Consider the following 25684-nt stretch of genomic DNA (forward strand, 5'->3'; position numbering starts at 1 on the left):
GCCAACCAGACCCAACCCCCAGGGAAGTCTGCTGCCTCCCTGGGGCCCGGGTGAGAGGTGTCACCAGGAAACTCCCTGGTCTGGTTTGGCCCACGGATTACTACCCACTGTTGGTCATGTAGGTTGGCAGTGACGAGGTTGCGCTAAGAAGTCCAAAAGCGATTAAAAGTGACTTCAGAGCGCTGGGGCGACTGGTTGATGGGGTGGGAGCACAGGTAGTGTTTTCCTTAATCCCTTCGGTGGCAGGGGGAACACTGAAAGGAACATGAAAACACACCTGACTAACATGTGGCTCAGAGGCTGGTGGCATCAGTGGAATTTTGGTTTTTTTGACCATGGGGAGGTTTACACAACACTGGGCCTGCTGGCAGCAGGTGGAGTTCTCCAAGGGGGAAGAGGATTTAGTTCTCCAAGGGGGAAGAGGATTGTCGCTCATGAGTTGGTGGGACTCATTGAGAGGGCTTTAAATTAGGTTCAAAGGGGAAAGAGGATAAACCCGGGCTCCGTAGAGATGAGCCTAGGGGTAGCGTGCCAGTCTTGAGGGGTAATCAATAGCCCAGCTCAAGTGCATCTACACCAATGCACGCAGCATGGGCACCAAAGAGGAGGACCTGGAAGGTGTTGTGCAACTATGACTTAGTTGCCATCACAGAAACATGGTGGGATGACTCACATGACTGGAAGTGCTGCAATGGATGACTATAAGCTCTTCAGAAGGGATAGGCAAGGAACGAGAGGCAGTGGGGTGGCTCTGTATGTTAGGGAATGTTTTGAGTGTATAGAGCTCAACAATTGTTGATGACCAAGTCGAGTGCTTATGGGTAAGGATGAGAGGGAAAGCAAACAAGGCAGATATCCTGCTGGGAGTCTGTTATAGACCACCCACCCAGAGTGAAGAGGCAGATGAAGCATTCTACAAGTGACTGGCAGAAGTCTCGCAATCGCTAGCCCTTGTTCTTGCGGGGTACTTCAACTTGCCAGACATCTTCTGGAAACAACACAGCAGAGACAAAACGTTCTAGGAGGTTGCTGGAGTGTGTGGAAGAGAACTTCCTGACACAGCTGGTAAATGAGCCTACCAGGGGAGGTGCCTCGCTTGACCTGCTATTTACAAACAGAGAAGGACTGGTGGGAGATGTGGTGGTTGGAGGTCGTCTAGGTCTTAGTGACCATGACATGATAGAATTCTCAATTCTTGGTGAAGTAAAGAGGGGGGTCAGCAAACCTACTACCATGGACTTCTGGAGGGCAGACTTTAGGCTGTTCAGGACACTGGTTGAGAGTGTCTCCTGGGAGACAGTCCTGAAGGACAAAGGGGTCAAGGAAGGCTGGACAGTCTTCAAAAAGGAAATCTTAACGGTGCAGAAGCAGGCGGTCCCCATGTGCCATAAGACAAGCTGGCAGGGAAGACGACCAGCCTGGCTGAACAGGGAGATTTTGCTGGGACTTAGGTGAAAAAGGAGAGTTTGTCACCTTTGGAAGGTATCACGACAACCCCATGCAACGCTACAGGCTTGGGGAAGAGTGTCTGAAGAGTCTGGAGAACGGCAGAAAAGGGACCTGGGGGTGCTGGTTGACAGCTGGCTGAATATGAGCCAGCAGTGTGCCCAGGTGGCCAAGGCGGCCAACAGCGTCCTGGCCTGTATCAGAAATAGTGTGGCTAGCAGGAGTAGGGAAGTGATTTTGCCCCTGTACTCAGCACTGGTGAGGCCACACCTCGAATCCCGTGTTCAGTTTTGGGTCTGTCACTACAAGAAGGACATTGATTTGCTAGAGCGTGTCCAGAGAAGGGCAACGAAGCTGGTGAAGGATCTGGAGAACAAGTCCTGTGAGGAGTGGGTGAGGGAACTGGGGTTATTCAGTGTGGAGAAGAGGTAGCTGAGGGGAGAGACCTTATCGCTCTCTGCAACTACCAGAAAGGGGGGTGTGGCAAGGTAGGTGTTGGTCTCTTCTCCCAGGTAACTAGCAATAGAAGGAGAGGAGTTGGCCTCAAGTTGTGCCAGGGGAGGTTTAGATTGGATATTAGGAAAAATTTCTTTACTGAGAGAGTGGTCAAGCATTGGAACAGGCTGTCCAGAGAGGTGGTGGCGTCGCCATCACTGGAAGTGTTCAAAGAACATGTAGACATGGCACTTTGGAACACGGTTTAGGGGGCATAGTGGTGTTGGATTGACAGTTGGACTTGATGATCTTAAAGGTCTTTTCCAACCTTAATGATTCTGTGTGCCTGTGATTCTGTGACCTTATTGCAGCCTTCCAGTACTTAAAGGGGGCCTACAAGAAAGACGGGGACAGACTTTTTAGCAGGGCCTGTAGCGGCAGGACAAGAGGTAATGGTTTTAAGCTAAAATAGGGCAGATTTCCACTAGATGTAATGAAGAAATTTTTCATAGTGAGGTTGGTGAAATACTGGCACAAGTTGCCCAGAGAGGTGCTAGCTGCCCCATCCCTGGAAACATTCCAGGTCAGGTTGGACAGGGCTCTGAGCAACCTGATCTGGTTGAAGCTGTCCCTGCTGATTGCGGGGTGGTTGGTCCCTTCCAACCCAGAGATTCTACAATTCTATGATTCTCTAGCTGCTCTTTGCTGATAACCTTTATTCATACTGCAAGTTGTTTTAAACATATTGCTGTCTTTCTGTACAGCCTGTCTGTCTTCCTCTCATGCTGTTACAGTTGCTCTTTCTCAGATGGATAAAAAGTTTGTGCTTCTTCTCACTGAATTTCTTTCTTTCCAAAGGTTATTCAAATTAGCCAAGAAAATTGTAATTTTTTGTTCTGTTTTTAAATGCAATTGTGAGCCTCTCTCTCAAAGACTCAACACCAAAAGCTGTTAGGATCTTCAGATTAATGAAATACCTTCTAATTCTGTTACACGAGAACTTTTTAATGGCAACTATTTTAAACTAGTGTTCTTAAGACAGTGCTCTGGAAAGCTGCACTTGTTCACTTATACTCCCTTCATCCATTTTTACCAAGAACAGTTGATCGTCTGTGAACACAGTTTTGCAATAGGGTATACTGCAATCTTACGGAATTTTTGCCTAGATCATGCTTCCTCAGCTTGTTAGTGAAACTGTTATGAGAAGCTATATAGAAAGCCGTGCTAAAGTCCAGATATGGCACTCAGTTCTCTTTAATCCACAAGACCTACTGCTTTATGGAATAAAATTATTTTGATTTGATGATATTTAGTCTTAACATATTCACTTTGCAATACTACCTCTTTATTATTTTCTCAATCGTGTAGACAAATTGTTCTTCTAGTAAGTACTTAAATCATACGGACTATGTGTAATACATCCTTTTGAAGGGACTGTTTTTTCTGTTTTGAGTCTGCTGGTGGCACAGATTCTCAGGATGGTAGTTACCAATTCTGTGACTGGTTTAGCCAGAGTTCCAGGGTGAATTTGTCTGATGCCATTTTCATGAAAACATTCAATTTCTGTGAAAGTGGTAAATAGGATCACGTTCAACTGAAAAAATGAGACACTTCCATTTACACATTGTAACTGCAGTCTCTTGAAGTCTTTTGGCAGTAGTGTGTTCCTCAGGTTCTGTCATCACCAGGTTCTTAGCTTTTCCAACAGACAGTGTGTCAGTATGAATGTAATATGGATGCTCTGGTTCTTTTATCCTTCCCCAGCTTCTGCCTTTAGGAACTTCTTTAAAGCCTTAAAGCCTCTCTTTCCAAAGGCTTCTCCAGTAAAAAGTCTGGCATGCTGTGTCCGGGTTTGTACAACAGTTTGGTGCCCACTTAAATAATGTGCCTGGAGTCTTGAGGATCACTTTGCTGTGGATTTAAAAAGGTGTAGCACTTGAATGTTCCTGAAGTTTCTCTCCAACATGCTATGAACCAACTATTAGACATTAGTCTTCATTTGTTCACTAGCAGTTTTTTCCAGCTTTCATGTGTAGGGAATGATACTTCTGGCAAAAGAGGATGTAGGGTGGGTGAAAGACTTTGTGTCGACATCTGTGAACATTTACCTGCAAGGGAGTTAAAGGAATTGAAGGTACTGTTTTGAGTCACCCTTTGGAAGTTGTAGTGGAAGTGGAAGACTGCTAGTCCTTTAAAATTCTGTAAAATATGTGAATCCTAAGTTCCTGATAATGTTAATAGTTGTTTTTTAACCACGTGGATCACAACAAAGAACGTGATCCGTGGTGTGACTTTGGTGCATCAGCTTCAAAAGGCAAGTGGCCTTTTCCCCGAAGAGACTCAGAGATGATCAGAGAAAGTATCATGAATGCTTAAGGTGCAAGTGCTGTGGTGTGATTAGAAAATGTGCAGACAAAAACCGTAAGATGGAGATGTCAGTGATGTGTGCAGTCTCCTGGACAGAAGCATATTTGTTTCCTACCCAAGTCACTGATGCACAATGAGCAAGTGAAGCCATTCCAGTGGTAAACAAACAAGAAGTGATTTTTAAACTGTACATTTTTAAGAAGGCTAAGTCACTGTCGATGCATTTTAGAGTTGCTTGCATTATACAGGATTTGATAAGAAACTAGTCAAGAGTCAGAGAAGAAAGATGTTTACATACAGCAGGTGGTAAAAGTTCTTCCATACTCAGTGCCATCTACCACTAGGAATCGGTAGGAAAAGTAACCAATAGAAAGAACCAGTGCCAGGATTATCATGGGTGGTCAGGACAACTGTTACTGAAAGGCTGTGGAGGTGGTGTTCGTGGGTGTATTTGTTCTCGGCAGAAGCCTTATTTCCTGTTGGTGTTACCTGCTTCTCAGCTACATTTGGTGTTACCTGGATGACCATCAGTATCTGCTTTTCAGTAATGATACAATCACCTTTCCAAATCAGTGGAGAATCTCTTTTTACCTTACAAGATTTAGATATTCCTACCATTTAAAAAGAGATTGAACAAAGTTCCTTTACTGGTACTATGGAAGATCAACTACAGAAAGTCAGATTTTTTTCTCTTGAATTACCACGCAGCCCTAGATTTAGACTCAAAAGCTGCCTACGTATTTCCCTGTTCTAAAATAGTATACAGCAGACAGTGTCAAAAATCTTACTGAAGTCAAGGTAAACCACATCCACTGCTCTCCCTTCATCTACCCAGCTAGTCACTGCATCATAGAAGGCTATCAGATTGATCAAGCACAATCTCCCCTTGGTGAATCCATGCTGACTACTCCCGATAACTTCCTTTTCATCCATGTGTCAAGAGATGGCCTCCCGAAGAAGCTGTTCCATCACCTTCCCAGGGATGGAGGTGTGGCTGACCGGTCTATAATTTCTTGGGTCTTCCTTCTTGCCCTTTTTGAAGACTGGGGTGACAATTGGCTTTCCTCCAGTCCTCAGGCACCACTCCCATTCTCCATGATTTTTCAAAAATGATGGAGAGAGATGTTGCAACAACATCAGGCAGATCCCTCACCACTCATGGGTGCATCCGATCAGGGCCCATGAATTTGTGAATGTTCAGTTCAGCCAAATGATCTCTAACCCACCTCATCAACCAGTGGAGAGTCTTCCTCCCTCCAGGCTTTTTCACTTATCTCCAGGGTCTGGGATTCCTGAGGGGTAGTCCCAGCAGTAAAGACTGAAGTGAAAAAGGCATTCAGTAACTACCTTCTCTGCCTCCTCTGTCACCAGGGCTCCCACTTCATCCACCAAAGGTCCCACATTTTCCCTAGTCTTCCTTTTACCACTGATATACTTGAAGAAGCCCTTCTTGTTCTCTTTTACTTCCTTCACCAGATTTAGTTCCAAGAGGGCCTTGGCCTTCCTTGTTGCATCCCTGCATATCCTGACAATCCTATAGTCCTCCCAAGTGACCAGTCCCTTTTTCCACCTACTGTAAACCCTTTTCTTCCATACAAATTTTTCCAACAGTTCCTTACTCATGCATGGGGGTGTCCTGCCTCCTCTACTTGTTTTCTTACTTAAAGGAATGCGCCAATCTTGAGCTTTGAGGAAGTGGTGTTTGAATATGAACCAACTCTCTTGGGCTCCCCTACCTTCTAGAGTCTTAGCCCACAGGATACCTCCAAGTAGGTGTTTGAGGAGGACAAACTGTACCTAAAACGTTCCAGTCATGCAAGCTATCCCACCTTGTCTCCATGACTGCAATGATATCATGGCCCTGTGACTGCACCCAGATCTCTAGTTCTTCCTGTTTATTCCCCAGGCTGCGTGCGTTGGTGTACAGGCATTTCAGGAAGGGAGTCAATCGACTGTCACAGACAATCTTGATATTATTATCACCGTTCCGCTTTGCATCTAGTTTAAAGCCCTGTCAATCAGCCCCACTATCTCTTGGGCAAAGACCATCTTCCCCCTTTGAGAGACGTGTCTCCCGTTTGATGCCAGCATTCCTGGTGCTGTGTATGCCATCCCATTATCAAAAAAACCCAAACTGTGGTGGCAACAGCAGCCACAGAGCCATGTCTTGATGGACTGGATCTTCCTGTCCCTTCCAATGTCACTGCTTTCAACTGGGAAGGAGGGAAGAAAAAATAACCTGTGCCCCAGATTCTCTCACTAACTGTCCCAAGGCCCTAAACTCTCTCTTAATTGTTTGTGGACTAGAAATTGCTGCTTCTTCTCCACTCACATGGAAAATTAGTAGTGGGTAGTCATCTGTGGACCTCGCTAAGCTAGGAAGTTTCCTAGTGACGTCCTTAACCCGGGCTCCAGGGAGACAGCAGACCTCCCTGTGAGGAGGGTCTACGCAGCATATTGGACCCTCTGTTCTCCTTGGAGCAGCATCACCTACAACTACAACCCTTCTTTTTTTCCTTTTGTGTGTTGTGGTGATACGGGCAGTAGGCCTGTCTGTGTAGACAACTTTGGTGTAGCTTGTCCATTGTCCACATCCTCATTTGGCTGTTAATTAACTGTTTGGTTGAGAACAAATCTTCTCAACCTTGGAATCTAGACTGCATCAGCCAACAGATCATACCTGCCTGTCTGTGTATTCTTTCCACAAAAACATTTCTTCGATTATCAACAAGTCTTGTAGGAGCTTTGTTCTCAGACATGTAATAGCTCAAGCCTCCTCCCATAGGAAGTGTTCTAGACTGACCTCAACAGTACTAGGTACAACTCTCTCTGTATAACGGGTGACGTTTTGTCTGAAGTCTAAGCATCCAACAGAATGTTGTACGTGTTCAATGTGTGACACCTGTTCAAAACTGCTGATGTAGTAGAGTGAAAGTGTTCCAGAATGCTTCATCTTTTTCAGTCTCTTTGCACCTCAATACACAGGTGTTGTGGCTTCTAAGCCTCCATGTTACCAGAGGCTTAACCATCATTAGACATCTCAGAAATATGTGAAGTCATTGCCAGGACATGTACTCTTAAAATACAGCTTATAGGCCTTACTATCCACACCCTTCAGGAGTTCCTTTCAGGAGGAAGATTTCAAATACCTGTTCGTAGTACTCCCTAGGAGAGGGAAAACTTTACTTTTGTTTCTTCATTCACTGTATTCTAAGTACGTTCAGCAGAAAGCACTAAAGTCCTTCTGACCTCAAGTCTACACAAAGATAAAAAGAACCACCGTGTTCTTTGCTGCAGTGTCATTTTTCAGCATGACAAGTACCAAATCAGAACAATTTTATCATACTTACTTAAAGTTTAGGACAAGGGAGAATCAAATCTGTGTCCTCTATTTGAAGTGTAACTGTGAAAAACAATAGGTGTCCCATTGTTGCAACTTCAGAAGTATTCACTTAAGAGACAAGTCCCAGAGTAAGATGTCAGTAAGATCACTTTGAAAAGTTTTGAGTTTTCTCTAATATTTGTAGAAATAAAAATGCAGCTTGTATTTCCTGAGTGGTAGTCATTACCACAAAAGAAATTGGTAGCTAAAGATTTCTGCTATTCATTACACTAAGAGAATCTTGAAAACTACCAAAAGAGATAGTAAGGGGGACGGAGATGGGGGTGGGGGGGCAGCACAAGACTAGGAATCTGTGGTGAAAGGCAAGTGAGAGATCTATAGGGTGTAGCCGGGACTTCAGTACTGGTGGTTGAGTGTGGTATCTAATTTGAGGAGGGGAAGTGGAATAGTGGAAAGATCTTGAGAATCAGGATGAGTCAAACAGGGCTTCCCAACATTGTGGATGTTATTGGCAGAACATGGAGTTGTTGCTGATGGTCAAGAAGGGGTAAGATAAACCCATTTCATACCCTGCTGTCTACATACAGAAGTTACAGGACTTCTCACAGAAGGTACTAGGGAGACAAAATAAGTATAGCAATCTGTGCAAAGAAGTCATCAGCAAAGGCACACTTTTCATTGAAGCCTTGCTAGAGGTATCCCTTCTTTTTTTCATCTACAGGTCAGTACATTGCTTAATGATTCTTAATACTTCTTAAAATAGCTGGTAGAAATTTAAGGTGCAGAATAAAGCTGCTTTCTTGTTTAGTGGTGTGTCCTGAATGGAGCACATGGGGACCTGTATTCCAGTTGGTTTTTGATTGTTGTTAGAAGTTCTGACCTATCACGACCTGAACCAGAATGACTAATAATAATCTCAGTCACTGCTTTCTGAAGATCAGTATTCCCCAATGGATGAATGGAATCTGATAAATGTTTGCTTTAACAAGAGGAGGCTGGTCCAGCCAATAGGCTCTTCTTCAAAGCTACTTTTGTATCCACACACTTCAAGTAGAATCTCCAGCAAGTTTTAGCTGAGAAGCATCTGGAAAAATGCACTGTATTTTTGATGGTGCACAGCAGCTCTCAAACACCTGGAGCAAGACTAAAACACACGTTCTTTTTTGTTCTGACTTTCATGAAATATTGAACATTAGTTGTAAAGTTTGTTTACAGTGATTTACTATAATTTTTTTATATGATGTGATCTCTCCCCTCTTTACCACTGCTCAATAACCATCTTCCCAAAAAGGATTCGAACCTATGCTTCCCTTCTACCTGCATCTTCTGGCAGGTCTCAGTTCTTCCTGAGTTCCTGCAGTTGCTGTGAATCAGGTGCAAGAGTTGCTGCCTTATATTGGGACAAATGATCACCATTTATTCACTGGTGGTAAGTTGCCCCTATGCTAGACAGCAGCTCTTTTCACTTTGGCTGCTGAGGTTTCAGCCATGAATGAGTAGTACTGAGTAGAGGGATTTTTAGCAGGCTTGGGACAGATTTCCTGAAAAGGTGCTACCTTGGAGAAATATGGTTCTTACTTCTTGGCAATGCTTTTGCTGTTGCTTGTAAGCTTGTACTATGCCTACGAGGTTGATACACTCTGGGATTGTTCTAGTTACAGCTGTTTGGCTTGGTGTGACTGCAGGGGGAAGCTTCCTCTGTTGTTCCTATGGGCATATGCCTGTTAGAAATACATCCAATAGCTCCTGAATATGTCACTCACTTTTGCAAAGCTGCTTACTGTATGCAAAAGCCTGGCATTTGTGCATTTCAGTCCATATACTGTAACTTCAGATCACATTATGTCAAGAAAATAGTGTGATTGTAGCAAGTCTAATGAGAATGGGAATGCGTAGTGCCAGCTGATGCTTTACAACAACAAGCATCCCTCTAGAGAACTTAGTCAAGGTGCTAGCACATGCTAAAATCTGCGTGAAAGCATCTTTGCTGCTTTTGCACTCGAGGCATGGGAGTACATATTACAGGCACACTACACTGTCTGTGTGGGCAAGCATTGTTGTCTTCCATAAATTACTTGAATTACCTGAATGAATAGAATTGTACGCACAAGTTTTGATAGAAGATTAGTGGACTCGTCTGTCATTTTTTACAGACGTGAAATCTCTGTAATACTATGCTTCATCAAGGGTTTTCAGATGCTTTCTTTTTAACAGTAAGGCATTGGTTGGGTGTGACATGGTCTTTCCGAGGCCTGGAACCAGTAGGGTGTTGGAAATGTTTATTCCAGTGGAGCGGCAGAGATTTTTTTGGAGGGGTTGTTGCTAAAAATTATACAGCTGCTACACTTGGCTAACGTAATGCTAAGGTCTTTTTCTTCTTTTTTTAATGGTGAGGTTCTTCTATAATGTTTGGTACAGGCAGGAAATGGGGATTGGAGCCCTTTGGTGATTATAGTATTTTCTGTAATAAATCATTAATGCTAACAAAATTTTTTAAATATTTAGCTTCCACCAAGCAAAATGTCTCAAAGTGGGAGGCAGTCTCTGTTTCTGAGGGTTTGCAGAAGTGCCGCCACCTTTGGAAAGCAGCGTCTCTTCCTGAAATGTGATTGTCATGCTTTTGCTTTCTGAAAAAGGAATTCTTGGTGCAAAAATCAGTAATGCAAAATCTGTCAGATTTGACCTAATGCATGTCAGATATGCCTAAGGAGTGATTTTATAATATAGACCTTTTTCCTCCCATCTGAGTGCTTTCAGAGCTCTGCCTTTATAATTCTATCCTTTTGGTCTGTTTGGATCTTGGATTAAGTGGATTATATGGTCTTTTCATCATGGTAGAGAGCTGCAAAGTTTGAAAAAGTTGGTTTCATCCTCATCCTCTGTGTGGAAGGACAAGAACCCATCTCCTCTTTTTCCATCAAGGAGATCTCTCTGTATTGTTTAATTCTGTAAGTAACTTGTCTGCATCTGTTAATGAAAGGAATAGTGGGAGGTTTTGGAGATCAAGGCACTTGGCACCAAAAGTTACGTTCTAATACATCTGTTGTGTTTAATAGCCTCAGAACAAACAAGTAAGTCCATGGAACATGATGTCCCTTTGCCCCCCTCACAATGGCCTCTATAACCTCATCAGATACAAGTTGTCAATCAATACTAGATTATATCTTCTCTTTTGGAAGTATGTGTATTGTTACAGATAGATCCAGCTATTATTTATTGAGACTCAGATTATCTGAGTTGGAAAAAAAATTACTCAGAAGGGCTAATACAGAAAGGGATTATCTTTCTCCACAGCACTTGACAACCAGTGAAGCATCCTGTGCTTAGGTGCATGGTGATGTTTTGATGATATAATTTCTTTAGAAACGTAATGAAGCTTCCCGCACACTTTCTTCTCTTCTAATCGCCATCAGTAGTCACGTTTCCTGTACTACTTGGTGCTGTTGAAAACTTTTGAAAGAAGTAGAGGTCCATATTCTGCATCTGTTGTGTTCACTTAACTGAAGTTGTGCTTTGTTCACCTTCTGAGGTTGACTACTCCAGGAAAGTACAGGAGATCCTGTTGAGTTGTAGAAAGTTATGTCCCAGGAATTTCTGTTCTTCTTGGGAATCTTTTTTCCCTTGGGTTAGAGGAGGAGGGGAGCTGCTAAGGGGGGAATTTCATTTTGGCAACCTCAGTTCTTTGCATTAACTCGTGCTTTGCCACTGTTCAGATAAAGAGGGTTATTTTTGTGTATAGCCAGGTAGTTCAAAGGTAGTCAGTGACTTTCGGCCTAAACGTTTCCTAGAACATGACACTAAGTTCTCTTGTTCTTCAAGATTTAGACCTGCTCCTGAATTAATTTTCAGGTTCCAGGTTTATACCTCAAGATATTTCATGCTTTTTCTAAAAGCCCCAGATACTGCGAATCAAGGATATTTAAGATATTAATGTTAAAAGGAGCTCTGCGTTTTCCAGGAAGGGGAAAAGGGAAGATAACCATGAAAATTACTTGACAAAAACAGGAAGCAACACATCTTTTTTCAGAGACTCTTTTTCAAATTGCTTTAGTTTTTTATTTTATTCAGATTTACTGAATTTTAACTTGAGCTCTTCCATATATAGTATTGTGTATTCACTGTTAGATTTTAGGCTACTTCAAAGAAACTTTTTTATAATGCAGCTGTTTTAACAGATTAAGGAGTTCTACTTTTACTTGTAAAAGGCGCTGTTTTCTGGAGTTTGTGAGAAGAGTCATGGAACAATTAATCGATAACCATTTCATTGGGAGGTGATTTTTTTTTTAAATGTTAAAAGCCCTAGAAGCATTTTTTAAATGAGACAAACCTACTTGTATCTGTGTTTTTTCCCCCTATATATTGTACCTCTGAGGATCCATTTTACCCACTTCTTTGGAATCTTACTGTGGATTCTTTGAATTAGGAAGAAGTGAAGCTGTAATAACTTTCTTTCCAATGGTTGGATCAGTTAGGGGGCATTTGGATGCCTGCTGTGGGCCCTTCTTTTTTTAGTTTGTTCCAAGCCCATAGCAGCAGAGACACACATCCCAGGAGTGTAAATCTGCCGGAGCAAAACTCTCAAAACTACAGTTATAGGTAAGTAACCTTTTTCTCTTACCTTTTAAGTTCTTTTCCAGCTTCTCTCCCTTTCTCCCCATTACCCATCTCCCTGCAAAAGTTCCCCAGAGAGGAGACTAATAGCAGAACACTATGAAGAATGAATAGTTCTTTACGTCTAATTTTATATAGCCAATTAATGAAATGACAGAATGTGTAATTATAACCAGTATATTAGCATTCATTTCTAAAAATATGTTATAAGGGTTTTACTTCCTTAAAAATGGAGCTACAAGTGTAGTCATTTTTATACTAATCTTGGAGAAGATTACTGTGACTAATACCAGAAGACAAAATGAGGCAGTGTAAAATACAAGTGATTGTGTGTCGACGTAGTAGGACAATGTGAGCATTAGGTATCGTGTTTTGTGTATACAAGCTTTCATTAGGTGTGCATTTTGTAGTGTGACGTAGTGGATGAAACTGGCACCTCATGTAGCTTTCCCAAGAAAAAGCAGCTTTGCAACCTCCAGTTCCTATGGATGAGAGATTTGTGTGGGTGTGGATGTTCAGTTGTGTTCTAAGACACGGGGAAGAAATTCCTCTTCTATCCAGAGAAATTGCAGTGAAGTGTCGCAGTGTTTCTACCTATAAAGTTACTTTCTTTTCTTTTTGCTGTGAAGAATGAAATACTGATTGAATGAAAAACACATTAAAAAAAAAGTAGAGGAATATTTTTTTAATGACGTTTACTTCATTTTGGTGTTCTTACGTAACATGAAATCAAATTCCCCCATATATCCCCGGCTGTGCTTTATGTAGGGTGGCACAGAAACCTGTTCTTGTAAGCAGGTGTACAAAATAACTAAACCCTAACAGTTTGGTAAGAAGCCTGGTTTTTTAATGTGTAGTGTAAACTAAGATTAAAAATTAAATACATAGCTTGCATGTAGCGTATGCCCTTGCTTGTACCTGTTAGATGGGTGGGAGGTTTTATGACATTACTTACCCAGTAATGACTTTATTTTGATCTGGGCTAGTCAATTCTCTATCATGGATTTAAATCTTGGTAAAGAAATGGCATGTATAATTAATAAACCTATTAAGAGTTCAAGCCCAGCGTTTCTATGGTTCATAGTCACTAAGTTCACTCTGACATCAGCCTAAGAAGACACAGACATTTTTTTCATTATCAGGCAGTATAAATGTTACTGGATCTAGTTAATTGAAGATATTTTTGAGTGCAAGGTATGGTGTCAGAATAAGATCAACATCTGGCAGGGAGACTTCAAAGTCATTGCTTATTTCTAAAGTTTACTGTTTATACAAATGAATTAAAAACTAACCGGATATGTTAATCTAAGTGATACATAAAATAAGCAGTTTTCATTGAGTCTGCTGTTAGTGTGTTGCATTTTTCTTGTGGAATTCGGTGCTGCATTGTGTATTTCACAAGGAGGGTGGTGAAACACTGGCACGGGTTGCCCACATTGGTGGGAGATGCCCCATCCCTGGAAACAATGCCCCATCCCTGGAAACATTCCAGGTCAGGTTGGACGGGGTTCTGAGGAACCCGATCTACTTGAAGATGTACCTGTTCCTTGCAGGGGGTTGGACTAGGTGACCTTTAAAGGTCCCTTCCAACCCAAACGATGATTTCTACAATTCTGTTTTGTAGAAACATCAGGTTTTGCTCAGATGGTTTAACAATTGAGTTTACAAAACTATAATTCTTCACAAGGCATCGCATGGATAAACCCCAGCATTTCTGTCAGAAAGATCTCTCTCAAAAGTAAATTACAATTTTATAGTATTGTTTGTAAAAGCAATATTAAATTCAGGGAGGTTAAGTTACAGCTTCCAATCTCTAAAGAAGTGTAGAAACTTGATTATACTTCTCTCTAGTTCAATTCTTGTTATATTCTAGTGTAGTATTTCTTTCGTATTACTATAGTTGACAGGGAATAATGAGTTGCCAGACATCCTTAAGTAGAAAAATTCATAAAATCATACTTCATTCTCCAGTTATGCTGGTTATGTTATTGAGATATTTGAGGAAAGAAGCAGAACTTTACCAGAATGAAGATTCTGAAGTCTGCTACACCTTAAGGCATGTCAGGGACTCCTGTAGTCTTTTTGTGTTTCATTCTGAATGAGTTAGGGCATCCCTCCTGATGGGCTTTCCTTTTTGCACAGTGACCAGAAGTTGGATAAAATCTTCTAACAGAGAGCAACTGTTTCTATTCAGATTCTCAGAAATCCCTTCCTCTGAACTGCAGCGGCTGGAAGCCCTCTGGTCTCTGCTTCGGAGACTTTGGAATTGCATTCAGCTCTATGAAGCTTCCTATACCAGGTTCATGACTGTACTTTCTTAGCTTCTTTGGCAAGGGAGCAAGCAGTGAGAATAAAATTTTTGACTTGTGTCTGCTGAATCTCTCCTCCAAGGGGAGGAGATAGTACTGTGGGAATCTCTTCTGCTGATGGGAAGAGTTCTCTTTGGTTGTTCAATTCTTTGTTTATTGTAATATGGCTTTGGGGTGAAGTCAGGTGAGAGTAAACTCTCATGGTCAGTAACGTAGTAAGATAAGAATGGGTATTTGCCCTCACTCCATTGATAGGTCATCCATCAGTGCCCTTAAAGTAATTTTAAACCTTCCTTTCAGCCAGATCAGATTGATTGGTTTAGATTCTTGTGGTCTACAGAACACTGTTGGCTGGGGAGACAGGACGCTTGGACAACTTTGAAGAGATCTGTGAAAAATAACTAAGAAAGGAAAACAGCTGTTGGTAAACATAGATTTGTTATTTAGATATAGGGTTATGTGTTACCTGTTGAAAATTGCTCCTCTTGACTGAATAAGATAAGCTTGTAATTGGCGTCTGGCTGACTTGTCTCTGATGTTGTTAAAAAATAGAAGGTTTGACAATAAGTAACTGCTTAGGACTGGTATATTTGGCTTAGATTTCTTCATTGCTGATCTGAATAATTCAAAGAAGTGGCATTTCAGATGAGTGGAGGCATATCTCAGTAATCTCTGAAGAGTATTAGAGCTTTAAAAGATAAAATTCTTAACTGTTGTACTTTGAAAAATGAACGTTTGCACTGGAGTCATCCAAATGGTTCATCCAGTATTCAGCATTAGAGGAAGAGCCTTCTTTGTGTTTTGAAGAAGAGTATGTTCACATTTAACCATCTAAGGTATGAAGTCTCCAATTGCATCCCTTACACGGTGTAAATGGGGGAGTAATAATTTATCTGTTGTGTCTTCAAGATCATTCAAGATCATTGAGAAATCTCTGGATTTTAGTGTCTACCAAACAGTATTAATAGAGTGGAGTGTTACCATTCTGCTAAAATGAAGCTTAGCAACCATGCATGTGGTTATTATGTAGACTCGTCAGCTTTTCACAGCTATTTACAAAAGGCCCATTTCAGTTTGCTAGGACAAGCAGTTCTAGAAGTTTTTAGGCTATCACCCTCTTACACTCATTTGTTGAAAGAGTTTAATCTGGGACTTACGGCAATCATCAGGTTTGCAAGAAAGCAGTTAACATTGGAGACTTCAGCACTAACACTGTTCTGGCTGCTGCTTTGGAAAGATTTCAGGTTAAGTGCAAGAATGGAGATGCTTCTTTAATACAGCTCCCCTCATCCAGCTGCGAATTTATTTGCGAATAAATTTGGCGAATTTATTTTGCTTCGGTGTCTATCATAAAGTTGGCAGGCATTCCTACATTTTTTTGTTGAACTTTGCAAAGTCCCTTATTTGCAGTTCTCCAGTTTCTGCATGGAGTTTATTGTATCTGTCTTTACTGTCTTCCAGCCATTAAATGTTGTACATGATTTTGGAGTTTTAGGAAGTTAGAGATCTACAAATAAATTTAAGAATGAAAATGATGGGGGAAAAAAGCCTGTTCACATCAGTACTTGTTACTGTGTCCTAATGTTAATTTTGGAGATGGTCCTTCAAAGTTTTAATTGTTCTAAATACGAATCTTCTACAAATATACAAGAAATTGGAAATTGTATGTTATCATTCTGGTTTATAATTTGAGAGTATGGTGTGGGTTTTTTTCCCTTGGAGTTTATTTCCCTATTCCTTGATTGCATCCTCCTTACCATTCATTCTCCTGCTCCCAAAAAGAGAGCTGGCTCATTGCATCTGGTGATAAGGCACCACAAATCTAGGCACAAAGTAAGTTATTTTTCTTATGTTGCATTTGTGGTCTAGACATTTTGACAAGAGACCTGCAACAGAATTTCCAACCGGTGTTTAGTCATTCTTTAGACTTAAAGTCCTATTCCCCGATTACAGAGAAAGTCATTGTTTTCTTGACAAATTACACCATGATAAATGAGAATATAAGCCTTACTGCAGGTAGAGCTTTTGGTTTTCGTGGCAGAAGTTAATTTCAGTTTAGAGTACCATGTTGGTAATATAAATAGGTTGTAGCTTGCATGAATAGAACATGTAAGTTTTGGGTACTTCCACGTGCTTCTCATTTCTATGCATTCTACCAAATTGGCTCACTTTATTTTTCTGTATTCTACTTATAAAAATTTTTTAGTATAAACTGAAAGGCTTATTGCAGAGTCAAGCTCTTGACACTACATAAAACTATCACCGAACTTTGAATTTCATCCATGAAAAGCATTATGGTTGTCAAGGGAAAATACTCAAGTTTTTAAGTGTGTAGTAGCCCCGCATCTAATATGCATGTGTTGTGGTATAGACTCCAACTGTCGGTATACTGCTTTGCTTTAAAGAGGAGCATGGAGTCTTGGAGTTATTTTAATGATTTTTGTTCATTGTTCCTGTGTTCCTTGGCTAAAATATATGTCAAGTCCAGCTGGTGCACTGAACCAGGTTGGGAGAACCTCTTGTCTTGATTGTTGCAGATCCTTGCGTTGTTGTGTATAACGAACCAGGCTGAATCTGAATTTCCTTGTACTTCTCGTCCTTTGTGTTTGCTTTCTCATCCATTTCTCCCCCAAGAAAATGTCTTCTGCTGGCTTTGTCACGTACAACATCATTGCTGTGATTTATCTGAAATCCACTTTAAAAGAGGAGTAGCTCAGCTAGTTCAAAACACCATTTAGATAGTCATTCTGTCTTAAGGAACTAATGCCCATTCATTATAAAACTCAGTAAATCTGACTTGTTTTAAGCTAAACTTAATCCTTTGCAAAGCGAAATTCCATACAACTGTTTACACTGTTCCAGTAAATTTTAAATTTGGAAATCATACCTTTATTGTGTGTGTGGGTAAGCCTTGCTTTGTACTGCAAAAAGACAAAGTAACATTTTAATCAAATTTTATAGACAGGTTTGAAGTTTTGTTAAGTTATTCTACAAATGGGGGTGGTAGCTGTAGTATGTGACTATTAATATTGAAATTGGCGTTTACAAGGAAGAAGCGACTTTTTTCTCTTTTTTCCTGATCTTTGAGCATTTTTCTGAAAGATTCACTCTAGCTCAGAGGAAGTTATGGAATTTTTTTTCATATTTTTTTTTAAGGGGTCTTATGGTGAAGTTTTATGGCCTGTTTGTCCAGGTCAGAATGAATTGTAACACTTTTTTCACTTTTTTATTCTGGTTTTAACACCTGTGAATGTCTTTTATCCTGGTTTTAATGCAAATGTATGTTGTTGGGGGATCCATGAAACTTTCCCCTTCAAGTTTGTGCCTGCAACGAGGAGGTCATGTTTGCTACCCTTTCTTTTTGGAGCTTCAGCGAATACCTTCTCTGCTGCTTCTTAGAGCTGTGCTGATCAGCTCTGTTGGGCTGGGAACTGTTAACAGTTTCACAGTTGCTGCATTCCGAACAGGACAAATTTTCCGTTGTTAAAGTAGGAAACCGATAGGAGTAAAGACAGAAACTGTAACTGTCTGCGTAAGGAGATGTCTGAGTTGGTTCATAATATGTTTCAAGGATTGCCTGTCCAAAAGAAGCACCACATATGTAATGCAAGTTTCAGTTCCAGGACAAATGGGTGCATGTTCTTTAAGATTTGTGCAGATACACCTTTTTGGTCTTCCAATATCACTGAAAAAGAGTGATAAATAAAATCTGATTGGATTCCTACTCCTTCATTGTGTGGATTGTTTTAGGATTTCATTATCTGTACAACATGGAACTTTAAACACAGGTTTTTGTTGCTCGCAACAAGTCTTCCTGTTTAGGAAGATTCTGCATTCTGTGCTGCTATGATCTGAAATTTGAGTGAAGATTTGCCATTTCTTCAAAGGTGCTCTGCATACATACTTTACAGGACCAACTAAAAAAATTACTGCTTAAGCATCTTCATGTCATAGAGTTAAAACAATGGTTCTCGATTTTTCTGTGTTCTGTGCTTTTGTGCTTTTTATTGGTGTTTGGGTGTTTGTTTGGTTTTGGTTTTTTTTTAATTCTAGATGACTTTTTCAGAGCCTATAGTAACTGTAACTTGGCATTTGTGTAACATGAGGGTCCATCTTTGATTTCTGGCATTGCTGGAAATAGCCTCACTTGTGAAGCAGAGTGATCAGTCAGGTGTAATGTTCTAGGTAGGAGTGGCAAGAAACAAAGTATTCCAGGATGAAAATTCCAGATTGTGATGGATTTGTGTTGTTTTGGGTTTTAATGTAACTTTTGTTCCTTTCCTTGTAGCTGGCTTTTGCAATGTCTTTGTTTGACCAGATTTACTGTAGGCTTTATGCTACATGTGTAGTCCTGCTGATTTCAGTGAAATTACCAACAGAGTGCCTAGCATTGAGAATATGTGTTAGAGAACCAGGGTGTGAGGCCCTCCAGCAATTTCACCTGTGGAAATGGTCTTGTGTATGTGAATTTTCCTGTAGTCTGGGGCTGGATGTAAGCTTAGTCTCTTCGGGCACTGTACAGGCTTACAAAAAGGCATGAAGTGCTGGTGTGGGGACACCCCACGCAGGTGCACAGATACGCAGCATCCAGGTTAGACCTGGCTGTCTTTCAGTCACTGCTTGGTAAACGCAGAAGAATGATCTGTCTGTGCTGGCATGCTTCTGCCTGTCTTCAACCAAGTGCCCAGCCTGCAAAGAATGATCTCGTCACAGCAACATGGTCAACAACACTGTGAAACGTTTTCTAGCATAAAATTGAGAAGTTAGGTAACGTTGTGTCCTGGTTTTGGCTGGGATAGGGTTAGTTTTGTACATAGTAGCTGGCATGGGGCAATGTTTTGGGTTTGTGCTGAAAACAGAGCTGATGGTACAGGGCTGTGTTTGCTTCTGCTGGTCGGTGCTGACTCAAGGCCTTTTGTGCTTCTCACATGTCCCACCAGCGAGTTGGCTGGGGCTGCACATCAAGCACACCAAGGGAGGGAACGCGGCTGAGACACCTAACCCAAACTAACCAGAGGCATATTCTGTACCATATGACCTCATGCTCAGTGTATAAAGCTGGGAGAAGAAGGAGGAAGGGAGGGACATTCGGAGTGATGGTGTTTTCTCTTCGCAAGTAACGATTACGTGAGAAAGCCCCGCGGTCCTGGAGATGGCTGAAGACCTGCCTGATGATGGGAAGTAGTGAATAAATTCCTTATTTTGCTTTGCTTGCATGTGTGGCTTTGCTTTACTATTTAACTGTCTTTGTCTCAACCCACGAGGTTTCTTACTTTTACCCTTCAGATTCTCTCCCTCATCCCACCAGTGTAATTTTCTATAATTACTTGATAATTATAGGAAAATATTTTTCTGATCATTAGTTTCATTGCTTGTAAGCAATTTCTCTGGATGTAGCTATATGTGAAAACAGTAATATGTGAGACTTCTTAATTTTTGTGCTGAAAATTATTTCTCTTATTAAGGTTCTTCAATTGCAGTTAAAGATATTTAAATAGGGAAAGAAGAAAAGAAAAAGACTGAGCTTGAGTTTCAAAATGGAAATAAATTTTAGAAAGTTATGTTAGTGATATATTGCATGCAATTAAAAAGTGAACTACCATCCAGAAGATGATTTTTTTGAGGAGTGTGTGTGTGTGTGTGTGTGTATAGCAACTGGCAGGTGATTTCCTCTAATTAATATAGTATGCCTTGGGAAGGAGAGAGATGTGCTTATGAGAAAGATGCTTGTTCTGTTGTTGGAAAAAAATTAGCAAGTTAGTCTGATAATCTTCAAATCAGTGCGGTAGGTTCTTTGGTAAATAAAGATAAGACATCAAATAAACAAAACCCCAACAAATAGTTTTCTGAATTAATTTTGTTTCCTTGTGTCAGTTGTAAGAATTTTGACTGCAAATCTCCTTCATTCTGACTGCACAGGGGTCTTAATCGTCGTTTCAGAATGTGATGAGAATGATATGATGTTGTTTACCAATTTTCCTCTGTATAAAAGAAAGCTGATGGGGTCCAGCTGGCCGTTTGCCCATATTAACTGAAAATCTTTCTACTTTGCTTTGTAACAAAATCAAGCCAAAATTGGGGTTGCATCATAAACCTACTAGTAAGAGGTAGGAAAGAAATCTGAGGCAGAGGTTGGGTTGTCAGTGATTTGGCCTGTATTTAGGGATAAGACCGCAGAGGTTCAGCCACAGATTGTCCCTGTTTACCGGGAAAGGGAAGGTTACCGTCTTGTGTACCCTAGCTAGTATGACTGAGAGTAAACACAACTGTTAATGAGGCACAAAGAATCCTTAATTTATCTACCTGTTAAATTCAGAGGATGAACTGAAATAAGACTAAATTTTGTGGAAGTAGAGCAGGGATATTGTTTTACCAAGGAAATTCACTGATTTGAATTTGTCTATATTTATATGCCTGACATAAATATTTTATTGAAGGAGATGTGTATGCAATGTTATGTTAATTTCTAATTGTAGTGTGACCAATAAATGCAACTTTAAAAGGGCTGTCAAATACATCCAGGTATATCTAACTGTAGTATTATTAGTGGATATACTGTAAGTGGTTCCTCAGAAAGGACTGTAGTGTGGGGCCCTTATTTTTATCTTCAGGTTTACATTTGCTCTTCTTACTCTCCATTAATAGGTAGCATAGATCAGTCAGTGTTAAAGGAGTTTCCTCCTGAGTTCCTGGCAGAAATTGAATCCACCATGCCACCTTGTGAACGTGTGAAAATGAACAAGCGCAAACGTAGCACAGTGAATGAGAAACCAAAATATGCTGAAATCAGTTCTGACGAAGACAATGACAGTGAAGAAGCTTTTGAATGTAAGTAGTACATTGTTCTGCTCCTACTGCTAAAGAAAGCTAGTATTTTGCTTTTACAAAAAGATTTACCTTTTTTTTTTTAAGTTGGCTACCCGAAATCATAGGAAAACAAGTTTGCTGTCCTGACAACTGCTTGGCCAAGAACCTTTTGTTTCTTTTAAAAGAGAAATTACTTGATTTCAATTTGTCACTCAAGATGAAAAGCAGCTAGTTGTTAAATTTGTTTTCTTAATTACCTTATGGGAAGCCCCTGCCTAGATTTTTTTTTTTCCCCAGTTGGAGTATGAACCATTTTTAGCCAATCAGCTTAAGGAAAATATCCTCTAAAGCCGCACAGAGTACTTGCATACAAATGTACGCTAAGTGAAATGTGTTACCCACGCAGGGCTAGAGGAGAAATGCCTATTGCTGTTAACCTGAGAAGGCGTCTTGCTTATAATGATTTTTCCCAAGTGTAGACTCTTTCCACCTTTGCTTGTATAAACATCTTACTGAACTTTCGTAAAACACAGTGTTTTGCTTTTCTTTCTTTCTTAGGGTCCAAAAGAGAAAGATTTGTTTGTTCTGCTTCTAGTGTGTTTCAAGTTCTCATCCAACAGATTCGCAGTGCTTATGCTCACCTACACGTAAAAATTATGATAGCGATAGCTCTGATCTTTATCAAAGAAGCAGCAAAGAATGTCCTTTTGTTTGTTTTTGCTTTTAACTATAACTGAATAATGCTGCTTTGAGCATGAGTATGACATCTCGAGGTAATCGGTAATCAGTTGTGATCATGGATTGTGATGAAGGATTAATGATGCTTTGCTTCATTCAGGATTCCACATTCTCTGTTTACCGTGTCATAACACTTGTTTATGGTGTTAATAATCTGGAACGGTGAATTAAAAAAATAAATAAGTAAAGCAAAATTATTTAAGTTGGTTGGGAATGGAGAGAATTGTCAAGAATTTGAGATACCTTAACCTACCCATTGGCTACAGGGGCTGTTGAAATTCTGAAATACAAAGTAAAGCAAACTAAGGGAAACTTTCACAGTAATTATAGGCTTAAGGGCTTCTAGATTATTCGAAACAACTCAGTGAGGACATCTGGTTTAAAAATAAATTTTAATATTTCTCAAAGGATACTGTAGAACTGAGAGTGAATGAGAACGAGACAAAATGATCAGGAGAATGAAAGATTTGTGACAAATACACTGAATAGATTTTACAAATAGGTATTTCAGAATTCTTCTGGTGTTCTAACATTGCACTTGAAAAAATATGAGGCAGCGATTGTTACAGAACTAGAGAAATTTCTCTGAGTATCTCATGAAGAAGGGACATTCCCTTAAATGAAATGATGAGAAATTAAAAATTGAGGAAATCATTCTCATACAATAAGTGCTAGATGTGTTATTGCATAAATGTTTGGCAGAATTCAGAAGGAAATTGGGTATTTATATCCCAAATAGTCTTTACTTATGTATAAAATCAATAATAACTCCTGAAATGTTATCAACACTTAGATTTTTAGTCAATGTTATCTACTTAAAAATAAATGTTGTAGAGCCGTGATTGTGAATAGCTGTCCCCATGGTCATCTTAATTGCTCTGCTGAGCCAGCACAGCTGTAACACATCCTGTTTTTTCATGCAGCATTGATAAACTGGTCAATTCCGAATCCTGCTGGAAAGCAATGTTGGAAGTTACTTTTCTCACGGAGAGGTAGCTGGGGTCAGAATTCGTCCTGCAGACCTTAAATCGATACTGAAGATTTGTAAACTGTGGAGACAAATGTCATCTGCCTCCCAGAAAACAGTGTCTCATGAGGGAAAAAGAATCAGTTGTGTGAAGTCTTTTCCCATAAAACACTTACTTTCTTCTCCAATATGCTCACTCCAGGTACCCAAGGCGGCCCTCCATTTCTTCAGCCACAGTTAACTCTCAACCATTTTAGGCAGTGTCAGTAGCTCAGGCATCCTGAGCATGACTGCACCACTTCCAGAAACAAGTCTGAGCCAGAAGCAGTACAGCTCAAAGCCTGAACTGACTCATTACCTTAAAGCCTTGGGCTACCTCTGTGCAGAAGTTTTGTACTGCCTTTCCAGAAGTGGGAGCCCCCCAAGGGGCAGGGCAGAGCATTAGTAGTGCCTCAGGTTCAATGGTTTTTTAATTAATTCTGAGCCTGGGCTGACTGTTGACTGTATCCTGGTACGTATACCAGGGGTGACTATATCCTGGGCTGTTTCCGATGCTTCTCAATAAACTGGCGTTGTGGGAGGAACTTGTCGGTTTGCTTCCAGTTCTGTAGAAATGCTTGCAGCCATTTTGCTCCGAAACAACCCTATATGCAGTCATACCCGTCTAAACTTCAGAAGACTTTGGCAGAGACACACAGATGTCAGGGCTGTTGTATGCAGGTTCACAAGCATAAACTCTGCTAGCCTAGAATGTGACCTTTTGGAGCTTCATCTTCATCAAGAAGTTCTCATCTTCACAGCACAGTCGATGTTAGACATCTCTTTGCTAGCTCAGTTATCCTGTTATGTTAGATAATGGAGAGTGGATCCCATGGAGGAACTTCCTCTTCCTCCATGTCCTTATTCTGTTGCATGGCAGCACCCTCTCCCCTTCAAGACACACAAGAATGTTTAGTTTTGAGCTATTAAAAGCAGAGTGTTTGTACTTGCAATGAAAATGCATTTCACGTCTAGCTTCTCGTAAAAGACATAAAAAGGATAGAGATGAAGCTTCGGAGTATGAAGAACACGACAGAAGAAGTGACCATAGCAGAAGTGACCATAGCAGAAGCAGTCATTATCATGAAGGAAGGAGGACTTCTGGTAGTGGCCGTTACCACAATCGCAGTCCTGATGACTCTGATATGGATGATTATTCTCCTCCCCCTAGCCTCAGTGAGGGTAACTGATCATTTTAAAAATCTAATTTTATTCTGTAATTCTTGTGCATTTTTAAGGGATATGTTAAATGTTTTAAAATAAACATCTTGACATGCATTATTGAATACAAGTGTGAGAAATGTAAATAATCCTTGAATTCAATTTTGAGAAAGTATTTGTTTTGCTCTTGATTCTCTTAATTAGTGGCTAGAAAAATGAATGAAAAAGAAAAACAAAAGAAGAGGAAAGCCTATGAACCTGAACTAACACCTGAAGGTAATTTTAGAAGATTTATTTTGTACAGTTTGTATGTTGTGTTTTGTATATAAAATAATTCTTTACAAAATTCTTTTTTTCACCAGAAATGATGGATTCTTCGACTTTCAAAAGGTTTACTGCTTCCATAGAGAATATTTTGGAAAATTTGGAAGACATGGATTTTACAGCTTTTGGTAATATGTCAGAAATTTTCAAGATGCTTTCCCCAGTTAGAAACACAAGAAACACCAAAAAATTTGTATCGCGGTATTTTCAAACTTCCTTCTTGGTGATTTAGTTGCCTGTGATACATGCCAGGGCATACTGCATTTATGTGGCTTCCACCTTGAGTGGTGGCCTTTACCTTTCCTGGGTCACTTGTCGCTGCCAGAAGAAGATCCTCCTCCCTCCTCCCTGCAGAATCCAAAAAGGGCATAAATAGCAGTCCCCAGCAGCGGAAAGGAGACCTCTTTGGGATGCCATAGGGTGTTATCTTCTGCCAAACATGTCTTTGTAAGCAACATTAACATAAGATGGTTCTCTCGCTGGTGACGCCTGAGGGACATAATTTTGCATCTGTTGTGGCCTTTGTCCCAACAGAGCTTGGTTATTCAATTCAGGCAGAGAGTCCTTATGCATTTATGGCTGGGGCACTGAATCACTGTATGCTCCTTATCCACGGCAGAGGAAAACCAGCCAGCTTAGCGTAAGTGTCTGAGGGAGTAGTTCCGGTTGACCAAGGTGGCTTTCTAGTGACATGGACAATAGAGTATGCGTTAATTTTTTTCCTACTGTCTTTGTCACAGGATGCAAACAAGGGGAGGAGCATGGTAAACAAATCGCTACAGTTTTTTATGCAATAGTGTATATTAGCTTGGACTTAAAAGTGAAGTCATTGGTTCTTTCTGTGTTTGGTAACATCATGGGTTTTGTAGGGATAAATACGATTTAAGACACAGTGTATGCCAAGGTACTTCATTTCATATGTTTTTCATCTATTGCCCTTCCCCAGACTTGAACTTTAGTATTAGGACTACAGTCACGTAAGATCTGGTTTACCGAAATGAGGGTAATGGCAAAAGAGCTGCAATAATTGGGTTTTGTGATATTAAAATTTTTTAGTTTCTGACTTTCAGAAATGGATGCCTCATGTTAGGCTGTTAAATGATATTTCAGAACCAGTCACACCTAACAAGTAGTCGT

At 40.4% G+C, this 25684-nt stretch overlaps 1 pseudogene across 1 annotated transcript in view; it reads left to right on the top strand.

Moving 5' to 3' along the window:
• The first annotated feature begins 590 nt into the window (after positions 1 to 590).
• Positions 591 to 25684, top strand: part of LOC309416021 (nipped-B-like protein) — a 68978-nt pseudogene continuing 43884 nt past the window's right edge. The window contains exons 1-5 of the transcript in view: positions 591 to 618; positions 21157 to 21339; positions 24038 to 24244; positions 24428 to 24499; positions 24586 to 24675. The product of the transcript in view is annotated as a nipped-B-like protein (transcript). The remainder of the gene's footprint in view (positions 619 to 21156; positions 21340 to 24037; positions 24245 to 24427; positions 24500 to 24585; positions 24676 to 25684) is intronic.

This window comes from Phaethon aethereus (genome assembly GCF_964289735.1).
Source record: "Phaethon aethereus genome assembly, chromosome: Z".
In the NCBI taxonomy this organism is placed as follows: domain Eukaryota; kingdom Metazoa; phylum Chordata; class Aves; order Phaethontiformes; family Phaethontidae; genus Phaethon; species Phaethon aethereus.